This window comes from Dermacentor albipictus, unplaced genomic scaffold, assembly GCF_038994185.2.
Source record: "Dermacentor albipictus isolate Rhodes 1998 colony unplaced genomic scaffold, USDA_Dalb.pri_finalv2 scaffold_11, whole genome shotgun sequence".
NCBI classification, from domain to species: domain Eukaryota; kingdom Metazoa; phylum Arthropoda; class Arachnida; order Ixodida; family Ixodidae; genus Dermacentor; species Dermacentor albipictus.
The window spans coordinates 12,783,336-12,804,223 of record NW_027225565.1 but is presented as its reverse complement, the minus strand read 5'-3'; the positions used below and the strand labels follow the sequence as shown (position 1 = coordinate 12,804,223).

Here is a 20,888-nt window from a genome sequence, read left to right as displayed (position 1 = left end):
GGATACTATTTTACGAAGTCCTTCCAGGTGCTTAGAAGCTCGCATGCTGTCTGGAGAGTCCCAACAATATTCTTCCAACACAGCAAGGGCCTCCGCGGCTTCCTTCACAGTGCGAGGGGGCCGAGGCTGCTCCTCTCGCGGCTCCTCTTCCTCCTCAGAATCTTCTTCGTGCAGCACGTCCCTGACAATTTCTTCTTCAGTAAGCGAGCCGGCTGTACCAACGCCGTCATCAATGCCGACGTAATCAGCGAGTGTCACCGCATCCGGCAGAACTCCAAAATTTTCGCATTCATCTCCATTGTCATCTAGCGACACTTCGGCCACTGCATCATCGCCAGGCTCACGCACAACAAAGCCACTGTGTCTAAAACAGTTGGCGACGACGTGCGCGGGCGTGTTGCGCCAAACGTAGGCTAGAATGTTGACCGCACTCAAAAGATTCACGTCGTACTGCATGCCGACTTCATGGCACAGGAGCATCCGTTCCAGCACGCACCTGCGGTATTTCGTCTTGACATACTGAATTATGCCTTGGTCCATCGGTTGGAGGGCCGATGTTGTGTTCGGAGGCAAGAAAACAACTATGTTGTGCAGTCCGGTGACACTGTTATGTGCACTACAATTGTCCAGCACCATTAACACTTTGCGGTTCTTTGTGGAAAACTGTCGGTCTAACTTCTGCATCCAGCCACGAAAAATTTCCGACGTCATCCAGGCCTTTTTATTCGCTTGGTATTCCACCGGAAGAGCAGGCATGTTCTTAATGCACCGTGGCTTTTGTGCCTTTCCAATGACTACAAGCGGCAAGCGCTCTGTTCCTGTCATGTTGGCAGCTAAAAGAATGGTGACGCATTCCTTGTATCTTTTGCCACCAATGCACGGATCTCCTTTCATGGCCACAGTTTTGTCTGGCAAAGCCTTAAAGAAAAGTGCTGTTTCATCAGCATTAAATATGTCATTTGGATCGTAGGCGGCGATGTGCTCGAGCAGCTGAGCGTTCTTCCAGTTGTTGGTAACGTCTTCGTTGACAGCGCCTCTTTCGCCGCACACAGTCTTAAAAACAAGGCCATGTCACTCTCTGAAGCACGCGCACCACCCTTCCGATGCCTTGAATGCATCGATATGCATCATCAGTGCAAACCTCTCGGCTTGCGCCATGATGAGGGGTCCACTCAATGGCAGATTCGCATTACGCGAGTCGACCACCCACCGAAGCAAAGCCTCTTCCAACTCTGGATGAGCTGCTGTTCGCAGACGCTTTCGTGACGCTCGAAACTTCTCGCTTTCGAACACCTGAAGAATCTGTTCTTCATTTTTCACATACGTGCTCAAAGTACTTCTTTTCACGTCGTACTTCTTCATGGCTTCTTGTCGAGAGAGTCCGTCCTTCAGGGCCTGCAAAATTTCCACCTTGGTAGCCAAGTCTTTCGCCTCGTATTTCAGCCGCTTCGCCGGCGTTGCCATCGGCGGAGAATGCAGTGACACGGGCGCACAACAGAAAAGCAGCAATAAAGTTCAATAACTGAGCTGCGCTAAATCCAGCGGTCCTCGGCAAAACAGCGTACAAGGATGTAGCGCACCAACAGCAACAAAGCGACAAAATGGCCGCGCGACACATGCAAAAACAAGAAAAAGCACCCATCCAGCCACAAGTCGAGCCAATTGGATTGGATTGGCCAAGTTTTAGCCACTTGATGTCAATGACGATGCTGCGTTTACGCAACGAGGCGTTGGTTTGGGTATCACTTTTGTGCCGCATTTGCCGTATTTTCGTTTTTGAGCCTCGATGGCTGCCCGAAATCGAATTATCCGACGTGGGCTGGAATCCGTCCGAATTAACGAGAGTTTCGTCCCATAGACTCCTATATATAATTGTAGGGACCAGGCGCGAAGGCCGAATTATCGGATTTTCCGAATTAACGGAAGTCGAATTAACGAGCTTTCACTGTAATAGTAAAGTATTCTTGCAGAGTAAGAATCCATCGACCAAGTCGTCCAGACAAGTTCTTCAGCATTGAAAGCCAGCATAATGCATGATGGTCTGTAACAATGGTAAAATGTCGGCCATGAAGATAAGATCGAAACTTCTGCACAGACGAAACGACAGCTAGGCATTCCTGCTGCGTGATACTGTAATTCTTTTCGGTGTTTATCAGAACGCAACGACCCTCTCACCTAAAGTGTCTCGCTGTAGGAGAATGCCACCAATTCCATGAGCACTAGCATCCTTATGCAGGAGGGTAGGAGCAGCTTCATCAAAATGGCGAAATACTGGTTCAGATGCGAGAGCGCGCTTCAAACGGGCGAACGCTGATTCACATTCAGGAGACCACACAAAGGGAACATTAGAACCCAGTAAATTGTGCAGAGGTGACGTCTTGTATGAATCAGCGAAAATAGGAAGCGAGGCCAAGGAAACTACGCAAATTTTGGTCTTTTCGGGACGAGGTAAGTGCCGAACTGCCAAATACTTGTCAGGATCAGGACGAATGCCGTCTTTGCTCACAATGTGACCCAATACCTTGATCATCTTGTTTGCAAAATGGCATTTCTTCGTGCTTAGCTGAAGTCCACCATTGGCAAGGCACATGAGAACTTCATCCAGACGTTGCAGGTGCTGAGAGAAGATTGAAAAGAAAACAATATTGTCCAGATAGCACAAGCAAGTCTTCCACTTCAGGCCACAAAGAACGGTGTCAATCATGCGCTCGAATGTTGCGGGCGCGTTGCTGAGGCTGAATGGGATGACATTAAACTCGTAGAACACATCTGGTGTTGAAAACGCTGTTTTCTCTTTATCGTCCTTATGCGTAGGTATCTACCAGTAGCCGGAAGGCAGATTGAGACTCGAGAAGTACTCGGCACCCTGCAGGGAATCCAAGGTATCGTCTATTCGTGGCATAAGGTATACATCTTTGCGTGTGATCTTGTTTAAGTGCTCGGTAGTAGACACAAGAACGAACAGAGCAGTCTTTTTGCGAACCAAAACAACGAAGGATGACCAAGGGCTAGCAGAGGGGCGTATTATGTTCCGCTGGAGCATGTCGGTGACGTTCTCGTCAATGACTTTCCTCTCGGCTAGCGATACGAGATACAGTCGACGGCGCACGATGGTTATACCATCTCTCTCTATCCGATGCGTCGTAATCGAAGTCTTTCCCAACGAAGCTGAATGCGCGTCAAACGAAGCCTCAGGTTTTTGGAGCAAACCAGGCAACTATGTTGACTGTGAAGGTGTCAGGTCGGAACTGATGGCAGCTGCAAGACCTGAAGGAGATGTGGCCCATCCAATACAAGGAACTTCAAAGGAAGCTTGCTTTAAAGGAAAGAACAGAGGAAACAACTCCAATTCAGTGGCGCAAGCCAATGTAGTGCCTTTAGGGATGAGGCTCTCTTCCGATGTCGGGTTTGTAGCGTAGAAAAGTGCAGAGCCATGACCAAACCGAACCAGCCCTGATGCAAAGGCTATCCCTCTTGCAAGACAGCGTGCAGATGGTAGTACGAGCACGGCGCCGCGGTCAATGACATCAGACGTGATAGTAACAATTCTTTGTTGGTGACGTAGCGCAGTATCTTCTGCAGCAAGCAAGTGAAGTGGTGCGTCATCTGCATGAAGTGAATAGGTCGTGTCAGTCATGTGGAGAACGCATTGCCGACAGCAGATGGCGGCGGAGGCCGTAGAAAGAAGATGCCATCCCAATATGAGCTGCTGGGCACACAAGCTTAGTACTTGAAATTGTACGTAATGCAGAAGTTTATCAATGGAAATACGAGCAGTGCACATGGCGGTATGTCGAATGGCAGCCCCTAAAACAGAGTAGCGTAGGTCCATCAAAGGGGGTTGTAACTTTCCGGAGTCGCAAACACAATTCATGGTGAATAACTGGAATACTAGCACCAGTCTATCAAAGCTTCCACTTGTACACCTTCTACTACATATATTGCACGGACGCGATGGAGGAATTCCTGTCCCGTTGTTCGATGCAGCTTTTCCTCTGAGAGCTGCAAAATTTAGTGTTCCGGACGATGCTCGGTGAATTGAGAAGCAGGTCTAAGTGGGAACATAGAGCGGCGAAGAGGTGACGGCGATCGGTGTCTCGCAGGACAGTACGTATGAGCCGTTTTGGATGCTACAGTAGGCCATGGAGAGCGGCTGCGCGGTGGAGTATAAGGACGGCGTTGGTCACATGCTCCCTAGACGTTGGAAAGTAGCTATGGGCGAAATGTCACCCCATTCGCATACGTCATATCTGCGACGCTCGTCTTGCTGGCGCTTGCGGCAAAAACGTGCTATGCGGCCATGATAGTCACAGTAGTAGTAGATCGGACGAGGAGGACACCACTGCGGATAGCTGGTCTGGGTAGGTGCGCTGGTAGTCATGGAAGCCATGTGGGCCGGCGTTGGTTTTGGAGGCATCGATGGAACGATGATTGGAGTAACTGCGGCTACTTGTGCGTACGCTGGTGGGGCCCTAGGCGTTAGAGGGTCCATGTACGCTGCACCAGCCATGGACGCCAATTCCTCCTTGGCAACGTCTCACGGACTGGTCCCCGAGGCATGAGAAAACATAGGCCCTGCGGCAAAGCTAAGATACTATAGCTCTTCTCGAATTATTGCGCGGATCATTGCTCGCAACGTGGTGTCGTCAGCAGTAGTAGTGTTCGCAATGGTGTCTGGCTGCAACCGTACTGATTTGAGTTCGTCAAGGCGCTGGCAAGTAGCAACGATACGAGCGACAGCAGAGGGTTCTTGATGGCTAAAGCATTGAAAGCAATAGCTCCGATGCCTTTGAGGATGTGGCGAACCCTAAGTCGGTAATGGCCGTGTTCACGCGTCGACAAAGAGCAAGCACATCCTAAATGTACGACGTACAAGATTCCTCGAGTTGTTGCTTACAAGTGTCGAGCGTCTTTTTTGCGAAGGCAGAACGAACACCCGGTGTGCCGAAGATATGGCGGAGCTGCTGTTCGAAAGTGCCCCAGTTCGTGAAATCAACCTCATGGTTGGAAAACCAAGTGTTCGCTACACCTGTCAGATAAAAGGCGACGTGACGTAGCTTGGATGCATCGTCCCAACGGTTGACGACGGGTGAAATGGAAAATTGAGTGAGAGACACAGACGTTAGGGTAAGGAAGCTGCTGCGCCGCTTCAGATTTGGTCTAACAAGAGAGCTCGCGCGACAATGCACAGTCGCGGCTCCGACACAATATCTTGCTTTCGCAGCTCCGACACCTGTGCACGCGGTGCATGGCGCAGCAACAGTGAAGTGCACACTTGTACTGCGGTGATGTGTGTCAGAGGAGAACCGACCATACCCACAGCACGGATCACATTTAAGAGAAAGCACGACAAGCGCTGATGAAGAACCCCATGTGAACCCCACATGATGATGATCATGTACAGATGACAAACAATAGCTTAATAAATGCCCACAATACGTGTTTCTGACAACCGCAAAAAGCCGGCAACTACTACAATAGTGTATAGAGGTTCACAGACTGACAGGAAGTTCAGAACTGCATGTGCCAATGCGTGAATCTGCATGCCTTCTAGTGGCTAGCGAGTCCTGTATCTTCGCATATAGACCTTTTCATCGGGCGAGCAGGATAGGGCGCGCGGAGAGCCTTTCCTCCTCTCTGGCTTGGGCGATCTGGCATGGCGCTGCTTGAAAGTATTGCTGTGGCATGCTACGGAACGATTTCGAGATGTTTTAGATCATACTTCGTGAAATTTACGCCATTTCCGTTCATATAAGGTCGTTAGGGCAGCCTTTCGGTGCATCGGTAACTACAGTAGGCGGAAATATATCTTGGGGGCACAAAAATGTGATGCGCTTTATCAGCAGTGGTGTACGCACATTATCAGACGCGGTGTGTGTAGGCGTTGTGAACTATTTTGCTTATATCGGTTTTAACTCAACAAAGGAAACTGGTGTGTCTGTATTAGCAGCATGAAATGGTAAATCTGCTATCTGATCACTTGGCATAGGGAGTAAAACAAAGCATAAGCGCGCATACTCGTGCACAGCCAACCTAAGGCAACCACGAAACATCTAAGCGGCAGGCGCTATCAAATATTTGTGATGCACAGGCATCGTTCTCGCGCATGTCAAGTCTAGTAGGCTTGAAATTACCGTATTTACTCGCATAATGATCGCACTTTTTTTGTCAGAAAAATTGACGCAAATTCAGGGGTGCGATCATCACGCGGGTTAAATTTCCCGCGAAAAAAAAAAATTTTTTTCGTACCGCGTTTGCTGCGAGATGTGAGATTGCGGGTGCGGGACACCAAAACAAAAATGGCGGCTGGCAGAGCAAGCCGAACGCGCCGAACGCGATGTTTTTTTCTTCTCGTGAGTACATTACGTGCATTGAAACACTTTCTTCCGTATCAGTGATGAATAATATCGTTAATATCGGCAAGTTTGCGGCAATAACGTAGCCATGTCCATTTTGAGGGGACAGAAACAGGTGGGCGCGCTTAGCAGCCAATGACATATAAACACATGACGGGCATGCTGCGGAAACTGCGGCATCTGTCTTCACTACTATGCTAATACGGCACGTTTCCGCTAAGGGTGGGCGAATATCTTAGCTGTGTTACAAGCGTCGGCGTATGAATAGGGTACATTTTTAACGTATCAGAGTAAACGTGGCTAATATCATTGCCGCGCGCGATTTGTTGCGTGCTCACGAGTGCAAAAGCAGATGAAAAGAATCGAAATGGGCCTTTATTGTTTTTGTTGACATCAGCCATTATAAAGCCAACCCATTATAAAGGCAAGTTTGGTTGTACCTCATTTTGTCATAGAAGTGCGGAAAGTGATGAAAGTAATGAAATGAGGCATCTACTTAAGAATGTTTAGTGCGTGCAGGCCGCTTGGCTTGTCTTAAAGAGTCGTTCGCGTAGCATTCGACAGGTGGTAAGCACGATCATTATTCGCTAGACTTAGCACACGACATATCGCTGCGACAAGTTCGGGGCGCGATCATTACGCGGGAAATAAAAGAAATCGAATTTTGACGACAAAATTTAGGGGTGCGATCATTACGCGAGTACGATCATTATGCGAGTAAATACGGTACCATATGCCTACGCTAGCCTACCTGCATGAGGCCGATGGCGCTGCTCAACACAGCGGTCACTGCGGTTGGTGAACCAGCATGATAGATATATAAGCTATGTGCTTCCGCATTGCCTTTTTTCCCTGTAAAGCCATAGAATCCGAGATGGATCGCATCGAAAGAATGCGATGGCTATTTTTGACGACGAAATTTCCATAATACGTACGAGTGCGTCGTAGAAAAAGAAACAAACACAACTGAGAAAAAAAAAATTCGGTTATCATCCTCCTTCTCAAAAAAGACAAACAGGCTAACGCCACAGTACGACCTCGCATAGACATGCCGCACGTTTATAGATGTATAAACGTTAATGCCGCATGCTTGGACCATGCGCTATAGAACCAAGATATCCGTAATCCAGCACCCACCACTGCTTAGGATGCTCGCACAGTTCGTAAATAGCCGCTTTGCGGAACAAGCATAGTTCACACTGTAAGGTATGCTGTTATTACCAAAGAAAACTGATTTATTCATGGTGGAAACCTCATCCATAGAACCAAGTAGTCATGCAATGTAATCTGCAGTTAACAGTTTGAACAATTGTTAAACTATCACAGCACAGCTCAGGACTATCGTAGCAGAACGGTACCCAGGCTGTTACGATTGCTGCGTATGTTTCATTGCTCCTAAACTGCAGCTTAGAACTAGAGGATAATACTGCAATGAAGTCACATTAGTGAACGGAACTTTCAGAAATGCACAATTGGTCTTTAAGGCTGATTGTAGGCTCAAACATATGCGCACACATTGCGCTGCGTGCTCTGTCTGCCTCAACGCCAGCAGAAAATCCTGCCATGCCGACTTAAATCACTTCAGTACAACTCAAAGAACCGTTTTCCACGTAGAAGACCGCAGATCATATTAAATAGATGGCACGAGAACAAAGGCCACAAACTACCGCCGAGCGTATACCTGCCATGCAAAACTGAGCACTCACCCAAGCCAGCATGCCAACTGCTCATAGACGGCGCCAGTGCGTAGCAATATGGTGGTGCCCACGAAAAAAACGGTCTACACACTGACTCTATGGGGTATACCGTGGCGTGTCACGAAGGCGTTCGAATTATCGGGGGTCCAGAAAATTTGTCCCTGACTGTAGTTGCATAACCCCACTGAAAACATTCTGTTCATTAACCCCACATATATTCTGTTTCATTAAAATGAGATTCGAGTGCCTTACGATTTTTCATGGCAAGGGTATGTGGGTGCCTGGCGAGTTGTGTGAATTCAATTCCAAGCACCAAATGAGACTATTAAACTATGGAGAGTCACTGCGTTGTCGGTCTAAAGGGTGAAGACCAACTGGGCTACTAGCCTGTTAACCCATTTGCCTCCACAGCCAGTGATCTGCTGGTTGTGATGGCAAAGGCCAAAGCTGAAGTAACCGGCGATTCATCAGCTGCTAAATGAACGGCTATTGCTGGCTATTTTTCACAGATGGCAGCACATTGCAGGCTATTTTCTAGTTACTTTAGGTTTCGCACACTACATGGACATATTTGTCTACACTTTTAGCAGGTGTTTCTAAAACAATGGAAAACTTGTTGCTCGCCAGACTCTCCCCTGTTGTAGCTGTTGCAACCTGAGCACCAGGCTTGAAAAATAGTGGACAGGCTTCCCAGTGGGCTCATTTCTTTCAGCACATACATACCACCGAAAACTGAAGCAAAACAATTTGGAGCTGTGCTTAGTTTTCGAGGGTCAAGTCCAGAAGTCCAAGAGGCATTCTGAGAGCAAAAAAAGCAAGTGCACTGCACATTGCTGCCCGTATTAAACTTTCTTTGTTTAATGTTCACCTTTTAGTTATTCTTTTACTGTATCTGATATGGATCCCTTTTGTGAACAAAATAAATCAGAGATTTTGTATATGCGATGTCTGTAGCAAATTTTAGAGCAATTTTCTTGCAACGCTGAACACTCAACGAAGCAGAAAAATGTGCCGTGGAACGCCAGGCTCTGCCGAGCACCGAACAGATTGAAGTGAAGGCGTTAATGAAGCCAAGTTAGGCCAGATAGTAAAGAACGAGCATAGACCAAGTCATGAGGATCCTACTCAACAGACTGACGAAGCAGATGACTAGTGTCACATGGCACATTATCAATCACGATGGAGTTTCTCGGTAGTGGTTGGCTCATCTGCACAAGCTGCAGAAGGGAGTCAATCATGGCTGAACATTACGAACCAAATTTGGCTGAATGCCATCGAAAATGCACCATGTGACACTGGTATCAAAAGCTTGCACTGTTCGAGTCATCGGGCAGCACTAAGCTATGCTGATCAACTGCCACAGGGCCTCCAAAAGGGGGTTTACACCTGGCATCTGACAAGCATGAAGTTGCCATGAAGAGCACCCCCATCATTCGCTGCATCGAAATACAAAAATGCTGTATCTAAGGGCTGGGACAGGAGGGCAGAAACAGGCCTCCCTTGTCTAACACGTGTCAAACCCGAGTTGGCTGGCACAAGATATGTGGATATTAAACAGTTTTAGTTCAGCGTACAGAACTATAGCGTACGCTAAGTAGCACACGTTTTCTACAATATTTGTTGGTCGACGATATCTTTAAATCTCTAAGGCCACATGCCGTCGTTGCGGCTATTTCGCGCCTGTAGCGATAGGTGGCACTGACATCTCGAACGTTTCTTTCGTTAGGCTTTGACTCGTTCGAAATGAGAAGCAATCTCGAAAACACCACAAAGTTATCCATAATCCTCGGTCGTCGAAGCGGCCCGAGACTAAGCGAAAGCCGTTTACACAGTCATTTGCTACGAACGAAGTGCATTTTACAAAGGCAACGCCAAATTCAATTCGAAGTGGGCAGCCGGGACCACCGCCATGTTTCCCGCAAACTCCGCAAACCACGCAAAAACGCGAACTCGTTTGCGTTGCGTACACCCACTATTTCGTTTAGCGTTCAGCGCATGCGCAGTGACGACCCGCTATTTTTTAGGGTACGCTATACTAAAACTGTCTATTGTGGGCTAGCCTACCTAGTATTGGCTAGCTACAGCCTATGAAAAGACATTTCATAGCCTTTTCATAGACATTTCATAGCCTTTTTTAGCCTATGAAAAGACTACAGCCTATGAAAAGACATTATTTCCGCACACACGACGCAACGTAATGCTTTATTTGCGTGAAAAAAAATCGCTTATGTTGGTCTGCTTCTTCGCCTTGCAAATGAAATTAAAGACGCCAACCTCGATCTTATCGAGGCTGTTCAGGTGCGAAAGCCCGGTTCCTTCCATGTTGCCGCAACAACGGTGAATCAAGCTGAACGCTGCCGCCACTTCAGCGGCGGAGTACGAGCGTGTAGCCGCGCCCTCGTCCGGACGATCTTCGTCGCCACTCGAGCTGTCAGCCTGGGTCCCTCCGACTGCCGCGACAATATCCTCGTCGGCGAGGCTCGTAACAGCCTGAACATTGCTGTCAACGTTCACATAATCGTCAGCAGACACTTCGGCTGGAACGGCAGCCGGGAAAAGGGAGGACAACTCGCGAAACGTGTCGTCCATGCACTCGTCGCCGTCGCCGTCTTCGCAGGTTTCAGGAAGTTTGGCTGTCACGAGGCCTGCCTTCCGGAAGCAGTTGGCCACAGTATCCTGCTTCACGTCTCTCCAGGCGCCCGTCATCATTTGAATGGCCCCCAGCAGGTCAACCTTAAGCTCGGTGCCCATGCGGAGGTTCACCAAAAGCCTATCAATGAGTCGCCTCCTGTAGCCGACTTTGAACGACTTAATGATGCCCTGGTCGAGCGGCTGCAACTTTGCTGTCGCGTTCGCCGGCAGAAACTTGAGCGCGATGTTTTCGAGCTTGCAGGTGGTGTGATGGGCCGAGCAGTTATCGACGAGGAGGCAAGCGTGACGCCCCGATTTGCCCAGTTCGGCGTCCCACGCTTGCAGCCATTCTGTGAACAGCTGACGCGTCATCCACGCCTTCTTATTGAAGGCGTAGCGAACGGGGAGCTGCTTACAGTTTTTGAAGCAGCGCGGTGCCCTTGCTTTGCCAATCACAAAGGGCTGGAGCTTTTGAGAGCCATCCATGTTAGCAGCGAGCAGAACGCTCACGCGGACTTTGCTCATCTTGCCCCCGTGACACGTGCTGCCCCGGACGTCGAGCGTCTTGCTGGGCAGCATCTGCCAAAACAACCCGGTCTCGTCGGCGTTGAAGATTTCCGCGGATGAAAACTTCGCGCAAATTTCCGGCCATTCCGTCGAAATCCACTGCTGGATATCCTGGCTGATGACGGCTCCGCTTTCCCCAGAAATGGTTTTGCGAACTATCTTATGGCGGTTCTTAAACCTCTGCAGCCACCCTGTGTTGTCGGCGAAGTTGTCATCACCGAGTGCAGCGGCAAACCATTTGGCTTTAGCCATTAGCATTGGGCCATCCACCGGAATGTTCTTAGCCCGCACCTCTAAAAACCACGCATAGACGGCCTTTTCAACTTTCTCGTGGGCAGGAGCGCGCACACATCAAGCTCCCGACGTTCGTAACTCCGCCGCTTTCAACTTTATGTCCGCCTTGTTTTTTAACAAGGTGATTAGAGTGCTCCGAGGAATCCCGAAGTCGTCTGCCACCGTCGCACTTTTCTCGCCCACCTCAACACGCTGAATGGCTTTCAGCTTTGTCGCAAAGTCCAGGTTCTTGCGCTTCTTGACGCTGCTTGTGCTTGCTGCGGCCATTGCTTCCGCGTTAGCTCACCACGATCCAGTCACACGTGTCGTGAGACGCACGCAAAACAATAATGAACACGAAACACAAGAACGCGCACAAAACACAAGAATTCACGTGCGCAGCCACCGCCAACAAAGCGCTCGCGATGGGCACCTCCGAGGGCGACAGCGACGTACGAAAGGCACGAGCTGTGGTTGGCTGAGCAAAACTCGTGAAAAAGCAACAAGAAAAAAAAAAGCAAAAGGAGGAGGCCACCGCCGCCTTCGTTCCTGGCTACCTTTTCCGAGCCGATCATTATGGTTACGCGGGGGAAGCATGAGAGACATTGGGAGAGAGAAAAATAAAAGCAGTTCCGCAAGCAGGGTGTTGCCGCAAGTCGGAGAGCGTGCGCAGCGGGAGTACCGTCTGAGCCTCCCTCGCTCTCGCTCTCACATTTTCCGAGCCTTTCGGGGGAGGCGTGGAGCACGCGGATGCAGCGAGTGCCGAGATCGCGCGGTGTTCTATATATCCAATGGCGGGTAAAAATATCGTTCGATATAAACGTACGAATTTCTATACTTTTACACAGAATTTTCAAGGGGATAATTTACGAGTTCGATACAGACAATAATTCGATATATGTGGGTTCGATATATCCGTGTTCAACTGTATAGCAAAAATTACGCTTACATTGTGTAGAGGTCGCCACAGTTCAGCCCCGTTTGTTAGGCTGCCACCAGAGTGTGGCACCCCCTGTGACCTGTGTATGTCTGTCTATATATGTTCGGGCCCAATAAAGAAGGGGCATTCCCTTTTCGTCCAAGCAAGTGGCCGCACGTTTTGGTCCGTCCCTGCGTGCTCGTGCCCCGCGCGGCACCAACCACGCGACATGGTGTCAGAAGTGGCCGGATAATGCCGCCCTGCCTTAGCCCTCACCTCATAGGAAGGCACCAAGATGTCCCTCGAGACCGGCGAGCCGCCGAAACTGTACGGCGTCAACTTCCAGCCGCCGGCACCGTTCGACTTCGCGAACCCGCCAACGTGGGCGACATGGCTCAGCCGCTACGAAGACTACGCAGCAGTTTCCGGACTGTCGCGAGCGTCGGAAGACATGCAGGTACGCTCGCTACTGTACTGCATGGGCCCGGAGGCCCGCCCGCTTCTCGAGACCTTTTCGCTCGACGCCCAGTCGCTCGCTTCATACCAAGCCGTTGCCACCCGCTTCACTGAGCACTTCGTGCACCCGGCAAACGAGCTTTACGAATCGTCACGGTTCCACAGACGTGTTCAGCTGCCCGTCGAAAGCGTCGACACATACTACGCAGAACTGCGCAGCATGGTTAAGCGCTGTAACTATCCGTCTGCTGCTGTCGAGGAAAGGCTCGTACGCGACCGGTTCGTCGTCGGCCTCCGCGACTCTCGTCTCTCGGACCAGCTGTGCCAGAACGCGAAGTTGACACTACAGGACGCCTGGACACAAGCCCGTCAATCCAAAGACGCCGACAGGGAAAAGGCGTTGCCCCAGAACCGCACCGAGCACTCCCGCGAGCTCAACCTCGACGCCGCAAAAGCTAACAAGTTCCCCTCTCGCCACCGCTCCGCCGCTAAGCCTCGTTCGCCGCAGTCGCTAGCAGAGCGCTCACGCGAGCCGTCCACATGTGAATTCTGCGGCCGCGCGCCTCATCGACGTTCAGACTGCCCGGCCCGTCGTTCCACCTGCAACTTCTGCAAGAAGAAAGGCCACTTTGCCGAAGTATGCCGCTCGCGGAAGTTCAAGCAGTACAAGCTCAGCTCCGTTCACCTGCACGCCGTCGTGACGCCCGCCTCGGCAAAGTTCGTCGACGTCACCGTTGACGACTACACAGCGCAGTTCAAAGTCGACTCCGGAGCCGAAGTATCTGCTGTTCCCAGCGACTTTCCTACCTTGCCTGCCAAACTCGACCAAGTCGACACTCTGCTCACTGGCCCGGGAGGACAGCCACTGCGCGTGCTGGGCTCGTATGTGGCACGACTTCTGTTGCAAGGGAAAACAAGCTGTCAGCGCCTCTACGTGGTCCAGTCTCTCACTGTGCCTCTTCTGGGACTGCCAGCACTCCAAGCGCTCCAAGCCCTCCAAGTAGTTCGGTTTCTTGATCAACTCAAGACTTCAAAAGCGATGCTGCACGCCGAGCTCTTCCATGGATTGGGCACCCTCAAGGACGAATACAACATCCGGTTGAAACCCGATGCCGTACCTTTCTCGCTAAGCGTACCTCGCAGGATCCCCATCCCACTGCTTGAGATTGTCCGCCGCGAGCTACACAAATTGGAAAGTGCAGGCGTGATCGGTAGGGTCGACAAGCCAACACCATGGTGCTCGGGTCTCGTCGTCGTCCGGAAAGGCGATGGTTCCTACAGCCTCTGCGTCGACTTAACACAACTCAACAAGGTCGTCCTTCGTGAAAGACATTCTGCCAACTGTCGAGCAAGTCCTTGGCCTCCTTGGCGATGCAACAGTTTTTTCGAAGCTGGACGCAACCGCAAGCTTCCACCAGGTGAAGCTTGCTGAAGACTCCCAAGAGCTTATGACATTCATCACCCCATATGGCCAATACTGCTTCTGCCGGCTCCCCTTTGGCATCACCTCCGCACCAGAGTACTTCCAAAAGCAGATGGCAAGAATCCTGGAGGGCCAAGAAGGAGTCGCCAATATGATAGATTATATTTTGGTTTTTGGACGCACCCGCCAGGAACATGACGCCAGACTGAGCCAGGTGCTATCTCGCCTTGCAAAAGCAGGTATCACATTGAACCAGGACATGTGTCGTTTTGGGGTACCCGAGGTCTCCTTCCTCGGAGTTGTCTCAGCACAGGGCATCAGGCCAGATCCGGGCAAGGTCGAAGCAGTTAAAGCCATGGAAGCCCTAACGGACGTCGCTGGCGTTAGAAGGCTGCTCGGAATGGTGAACCATCTTACCAGGTTCTTGCCACACATCTCGGACGTCACAGCTCCCATTAGAGCCTTACTGAACAAGTCTGCGAGTTGGGTGTGGCAACACGAGCAAAAGGCAGCATTCGAGAAAATCAAGGAACTCTTGACGTCAGACAGGTGCATAGCCAAGTACCACCCATCGTACGCCACTACGGTGTCTGCAGACGCAAGCTCATTCGGACTCGGCGCAGTTTTGCTACAGACGCAACCCTCAGGAGAGCGCCGCCCAGTCGCATTCGCTTCGAGGTCAATGACCGATACCGAGCAGCGTTACAGCCAGACTGAAAAAGAAGCTTTGGCAACGACGTGGGCTATCCAAAGGTTCAACGAGTTCGTCCGTGGCATCCCCTTCGACGTCGAGACTGACCACCTGCAACTCGTTTCACTTCTGGGCAAGATGGAACTGGACGTGTTGCCACCTCGTATTCAGAGGCTACGGCTGAAGACCATGCGATACCAGTTCCGTATGCTGCACGTGCCAGGAAAGCTGCTAGCCACAGCTGATACGTTGTCGCGCATCACCTACAAGCCACCCACTCCTCTAGACACTATTGAACTTTTTGCAGCACAGGTAGTTGGCTGCACGTCGGAAGTCTTGCCACTCAGCCCTAAAGACGTGCGACAGGCACAAGAGTCCGATGGTGAGTGCAAAGCCCTCGCTTCCTACTAATCGTGGTATCGTGCCTAAAAAGACCACGATACCACTGCACCTCACAAAGTACGCCTCGGTGGCAGACGAGCTGTCTGCGACGGTGTTCTGTTGAAAGGCGCCCGGTTAGTCATCCCATTGTCCCTTCGGCCAGCGGTCTGGACGCTGTTGCATGAAGGTCATCAGGGCATCAACAGGACCAAAGCCCTAGCTCGGGAGTCAGTTTGGTGGCCCGGTATCTCGACAGACATCGCCTCTCTCGTTGCCAACTGTGAACAGTGCGCTTCCACCCGCGTGAACTTTGCCAAGCCCCTGCTCTCCACAGCCCTACCTGGACATTCCTGGGAATTCCTTGGAATGGACTTGTTCCACCTCAACGGCCAGACGTTCATCCTGGTGGTGGACTATTACTCAAGGTTCCCTGAGGTGGTGACCCTGAGGAGAACGACAGCTCAGGCAGTCATCGACGCTCTCAAATCCATCTTTGCCCGCCATGGAATCCCGCAAGAAGTCAGGTCAGATAACGGCCCACCGTTCTCGTCGCAAGAGTTCGCGGCGTTTGCAGCGTCATACGGTTTTAACTACAGGACCAGCAGTCCACACTACGCTCAATCGAACGGAGAGGCGGAGAGGATGGTGCGTACTATCAAGGACCTGTTTCGCAAGTCAAAGGATCCTTATCTGGCTTTGCTCAGCTATAGGGACACTCCAGGAGTCAACGGCTTTAGTCCAGCCCAGCTGTTGATGGGACGTCAACTCAGAACCAGAGTCCCAAAGCAAGGCTCCCAGCTAGGTCCCAACTGGCCCCCAATGAAAGAAGTTGTCGCCAAGGATGCGACTTACAAGCAGAAGCAGGCCGACAACTACAACAGGCATCATGGAGCTCGAGACTTACCGCCACTCCAAACAGGACAGCGTGTCTGGGTGCGGCCTGATCAAGTGCAGGCTACGGTCCTCAGTCCCGGGCAAAGACCAAGAAGCTACGTGGTCGAAACGGAGCGAGGTGGCACCCTACAGCGCAACCGGCATCACCTAGTGCCTTTTGGGCCTACTGCCTCCGGAGAGGAACCACCACCACTGCAGCAAGTTCGCTGTCAGGAGCCTCGGCCTGCCAACATCGTGGAATCAACGGTCCCCCTCAGACAGTCTGTGCAACAGTCCCTTGCAGCCAGGGACCGCAGTGACGGTGTGACTCGAACACGTTACGGCCGGCCTATCGTTCCGCCGCGCCGTCTGAACTTGTGAAACTTTTGACGTGTTTGGCTTCCTGAATCTCTCCTGTCTAACCTCCAATGCTTCAAGGGGGGAGATGTAGAGGTCGCCACAGTTCAGCCCCGTTTGTTAGGCTGCCACCAGAGTGTGGTGCCCCCTGTGACCTGTGTATGTCTGTCTATATATGTTCGGGCCCAATAAAGAAGGGGCATTCCCTTTCCGTCCAAGCAAGTGGCCGCACGTTTCGGTCCGTCCCTGCGTGCTCGTGCCCCGCGCGGCACCAACCACGCGACACATTGAACAAAAATAGCAGCGCCTCCCAATATATCGAACGTCAAGCTGCAGAAAAGTGCCCCCAGAAGTTGGCTTTCCCTCGCGGTAGCGGGGAAACCCGGCGGCACGGCTCTATGCAACCACTATACCTACCCTGATGGCGCTGCCTCAGGCTGCTTGGGCAAGCTGTTGACACCCCCCTGCAAAAAATGATCCTGGCCCGCCCGCAGCGCTTGCTCAGCCAATCAAAGGCTCTTGCGCTCTTGCTGCTTTTCTGGTTCATTGTGTTTGCGCATTGTGGGCCCTCTCCCGCAGTGTTGCCGTGATGAAGCAGCAGAATTCGCCTTTCGTCATGAAGCTCGAAATCGTAAATCGGGTTCAAACGCGATGAGAAGTCTGATGTCCCCGCAGCGTGCAAGATTCAGAGGAGCACTCTCGGCACGGTTAGGGCTAAAGCGGCCAAACTCGCTACCCGATGCCCGTGGTGCCCGACACGTACGCAAAGCCGTGTACAAGTGGTTCTTTGTAGATGCCGCTATCCGCGTGCTCGGTGATGACTGTAAATTCTGATGAATGCGACAAAGCCGTTGCCGTGTTGCCGAAGTTTGGAGCGAGCTATCGGAATTTCCGGAAGCTGTTGACGAATCAACGGTGGACGAGTTTGTGAGTGCAGATGACGTAGTCGCGACCACGGGAGAGCCCGAAAACAAAGACTACATCGCCGACATCGTACCGAGCCCAAATGAAAGTGGGCGCAATGAGGAAAGCAATGACGGTCCTTTGCCCACATCCTCTGAAGTGATTGGTGCACTCCCACTAGTCCAGTGCTTCTGCACGAATGCGGAAGGTTGCGGCCTTAGCTGCTCACCCCCGTATTCAGAAATGCAACTTAAGTTGAAGCCCGTGCTTGACTTGATCTAAGCGACGCCTATCATGAACGCACCGAAGGAAATGTGGTGAGCGTATTGGGCACGTTAACAACAGGCGTCATCTAAATGAAGTCAAGCATGAGCTTTGACTTAAGTTGCATTTCTGAATACGGGGGTCAGACTCCTTTTGACAATGTGGGGAAGTGCGTGCGTCGCAGTCAGCGATATTGCCCACGCAAGAGAAAATGCAGGACTAATTTACGCGAAACTAATTTAGTTTGATCAATAAAGCGATTTTATAAATGGTATGTGCTTTTATCACATCAATTATTTAGCAGGCTTATATCGAATTATGCTCTATATGGAACTGTTAGGCGTTTTTTTTTGCGAGTTCGATATAACCGGGTTCGACTGTATACAGTCGCCGACTGATTTTCCAGACTCCAAAAATTCGGACATGCTCGATTATTCAGTCTGCTTCGCAGCACCGCCATTCTCCCCATAGACCATAATGTATAACAACTGCCGAAAGTTCGGGCACCTTGCAACCTCTCGTCGGATTTTTCGGACACTCCTTGAGCCAACTCGATCGAGAGCACCATGCACCGACTCAGACCGCTGCATGGTTCGACTTCCTGAACGCCATTTTTGTTTTGAACGGAGCCTTCTTGCTGCCTTACGAAGTGGCATTGCTGAAATCCCCGCTCATCATCATCGTTTCTACCTGGTTCGATGGAGTGGCTCTACAGCAGTTCCGGTTTCAGCTTAGTAAGCCATGTCAAGACAATCCAGAAGCTGATTTCTTTCTTCGCGCACGGCATTGCAAGTAGGCCGCATTTTTCGTTTGTGCGACTGGTGTTTGCTTTGTGTGCTGTGTCGAGGTTCCGGTGATCCAACGCAGCATACGGAAACATTGCATCAAGTGTCTAATGCTGCCGACAGTGCCCGCGCAGACTGCGCTGGGGAATGCCGGCAAGCGGGGGCCGGGAGGCCTAGGATTTGTTGCCTTCCGATGTGCTCCCTACTGACACAGAAAATATTCTGCCAAGACGTGCGCAGTGGTTGCATTGCGATTCCGGACACCGTCTCGTTTGACAGTTTCACAGGTGCTGACACTGCTGTACTGACATGCGCAGAACTTGACGACGGCAAGATAATTCAAAGCATATTTAGCGCCAGCAAAAGCTGGCGATAAATTATTTAGCTGGCGCTAAATATGCTTTCAATTTACCAACACGCCCAACAAATGGCAATGCTACAAGATAATTCGTCATGTTTCTGCTGCGCCGCCAGACGAATCAGAGTCGGAAGATGACGGGCCATGTGCTATGCTGCCGTCGCATGCGGAGCGTGTACAAGCAGTGCAGCAGTGACTGTGCTTTCAGCCGCCTATAGTGATTGTATGACCCTTTTCGAGATTCAGGCTTATCTGATTGCGCGTAAACGGAACAGCGTGCAACGGCACATTCACGATTTCTTCAAGCCTACGGCTGGGCCCGAATAAGTGCGTGGAAATAAAGGATTTCGTTTTTTTTTTTTCTTATTCTGCTTTTTCGGACACTTGTTTATTCGGGCATTTTTGCAGTCCCCGTGAGGTCCGAATAAACGGTCGGCGACTGTACATGGCATAATAAATATTGACATACGAAAATGGTGTGGAACAAAGAGTGCAAATAAGCAAGTATGGTGTTTTAACCCAATTTTATATCAAATGAGAACATTGCAAACTTCAGTGAGAGAAATCGAACTGCTAAGAAACAATATTTTTTAATTTTTCTAATAAATTCAACAATGTTATTTCACTTACCGTATTTATTCAAATCTAAGGCCGATAGGTTTTTTTTTTCAAATAATCATATTCCAAACTCTAGGGTCAGCTTACACTCGAGGATATTAAGAAACGCACCAGTTTTTCATTGAAACTGCTAAATATGGTGCATAGCTAGCGCCATCTAGAAAAGTCAGTATCACAGCCGCTACTAGCCGTGCCAGTAGCCAACCGTGCACAAGCGAGGTCGGCATTTTGACCTGTGTCATGTCGGCCGTATCGGTGTGCAGCGTGGCGTTATCACGATGGCACCAAGCAGGAGATGCCACTACAGTGCCGCTTTCAAGCGAAAAGTTGTGATAGCTGCAGAGGCATCTTCGAACCTTCAAGCCTGGCGGGGGACTTCAGCGTCGACGAGAAAAACGTCCATCGTTGGAGGGGACGACAGCAGCTTTTTGTGTGCGCCGCAGCGAGGATGGCATTTACCGGACCAAATTAAGGCCATCACCATGAAGTGGAGACAGTTTTGGCCGACTTTGCTCGGACGCAGAGAGCAGCTGTGCATCAAACGTGCATCGCTATCGCAGCTGGCAGGCTGGGTAGCTGCAGCGTGGGACGACATCCCAAGTTCTTTGATTGTGCACGCCTTTAAAAAGTGCAGCATATCTAATGCGCTTGACGGTACCGAAGATAGCGCACTGTTTGAAGGTGACAGTGACAACGAACACAGCGATGAGTCCAGCAGTGACAACGACGTTGAATGAGCTCTGCACGTTCAGATTCAATAAATGCTGTTTGCATTTTGTGAACGCTGTCCTCGCTTCTTTTGTTCAGCCTACATTCGAGGTAATTTTTTTTTTTTGGCTTCGGACTTTAGGGGGCCGGCTTACAATTGGGGTTGGCCTAGATTCGAGTAAATAGGGTATTCGCATTCCACACAACCTTGCCTTTCTGAAAAAAAAAAAAGAATTACAGTGATAGCACAAGTAGAAGCAGAGATTTTGCACCTCCAATACGGCATCATGATCAAAATTGTTGTTTTGAGAAAAACACTTCACAACTGATATACTGTATTTACTCGCATAATGATCGCACTCGTGTAATGATTGCACCACTGAATTTCATCGTCAAAATTAGCTTTTTTACATTTCCCGTGTAATGATCGCACCTCGAACTTGCCACAGCGATATGTAGTATGCCAAGTCTAGCTAATAATTATCCCACTTACTATCTGTCGAATGCTATGTGAACGACTCTTGAAGACAAACCAAGCAATCTGCACGCACCAAACATTCTTAAGATGCCCCATTTCATTCCTTTCATCACTTTCTGCACTTCCACGACAAAAAAAAGCTAGAACCAA

General features: G+C 50.4%; 1 protein-coding gene across 1 annotated transcript in view; it reads right to left on the bottom strand.

The window, feature by feature from the left end:
- LOC135914971 (zinc finger protein on ecdysone puffs-like) overlaps positions 1 to 20,888 on the bottom strand; it is a 113,633-nt gene that overhangs the window by 47,290 nt on the left and 45,455 nt on the right. The window lies entirely within an intron of this gene.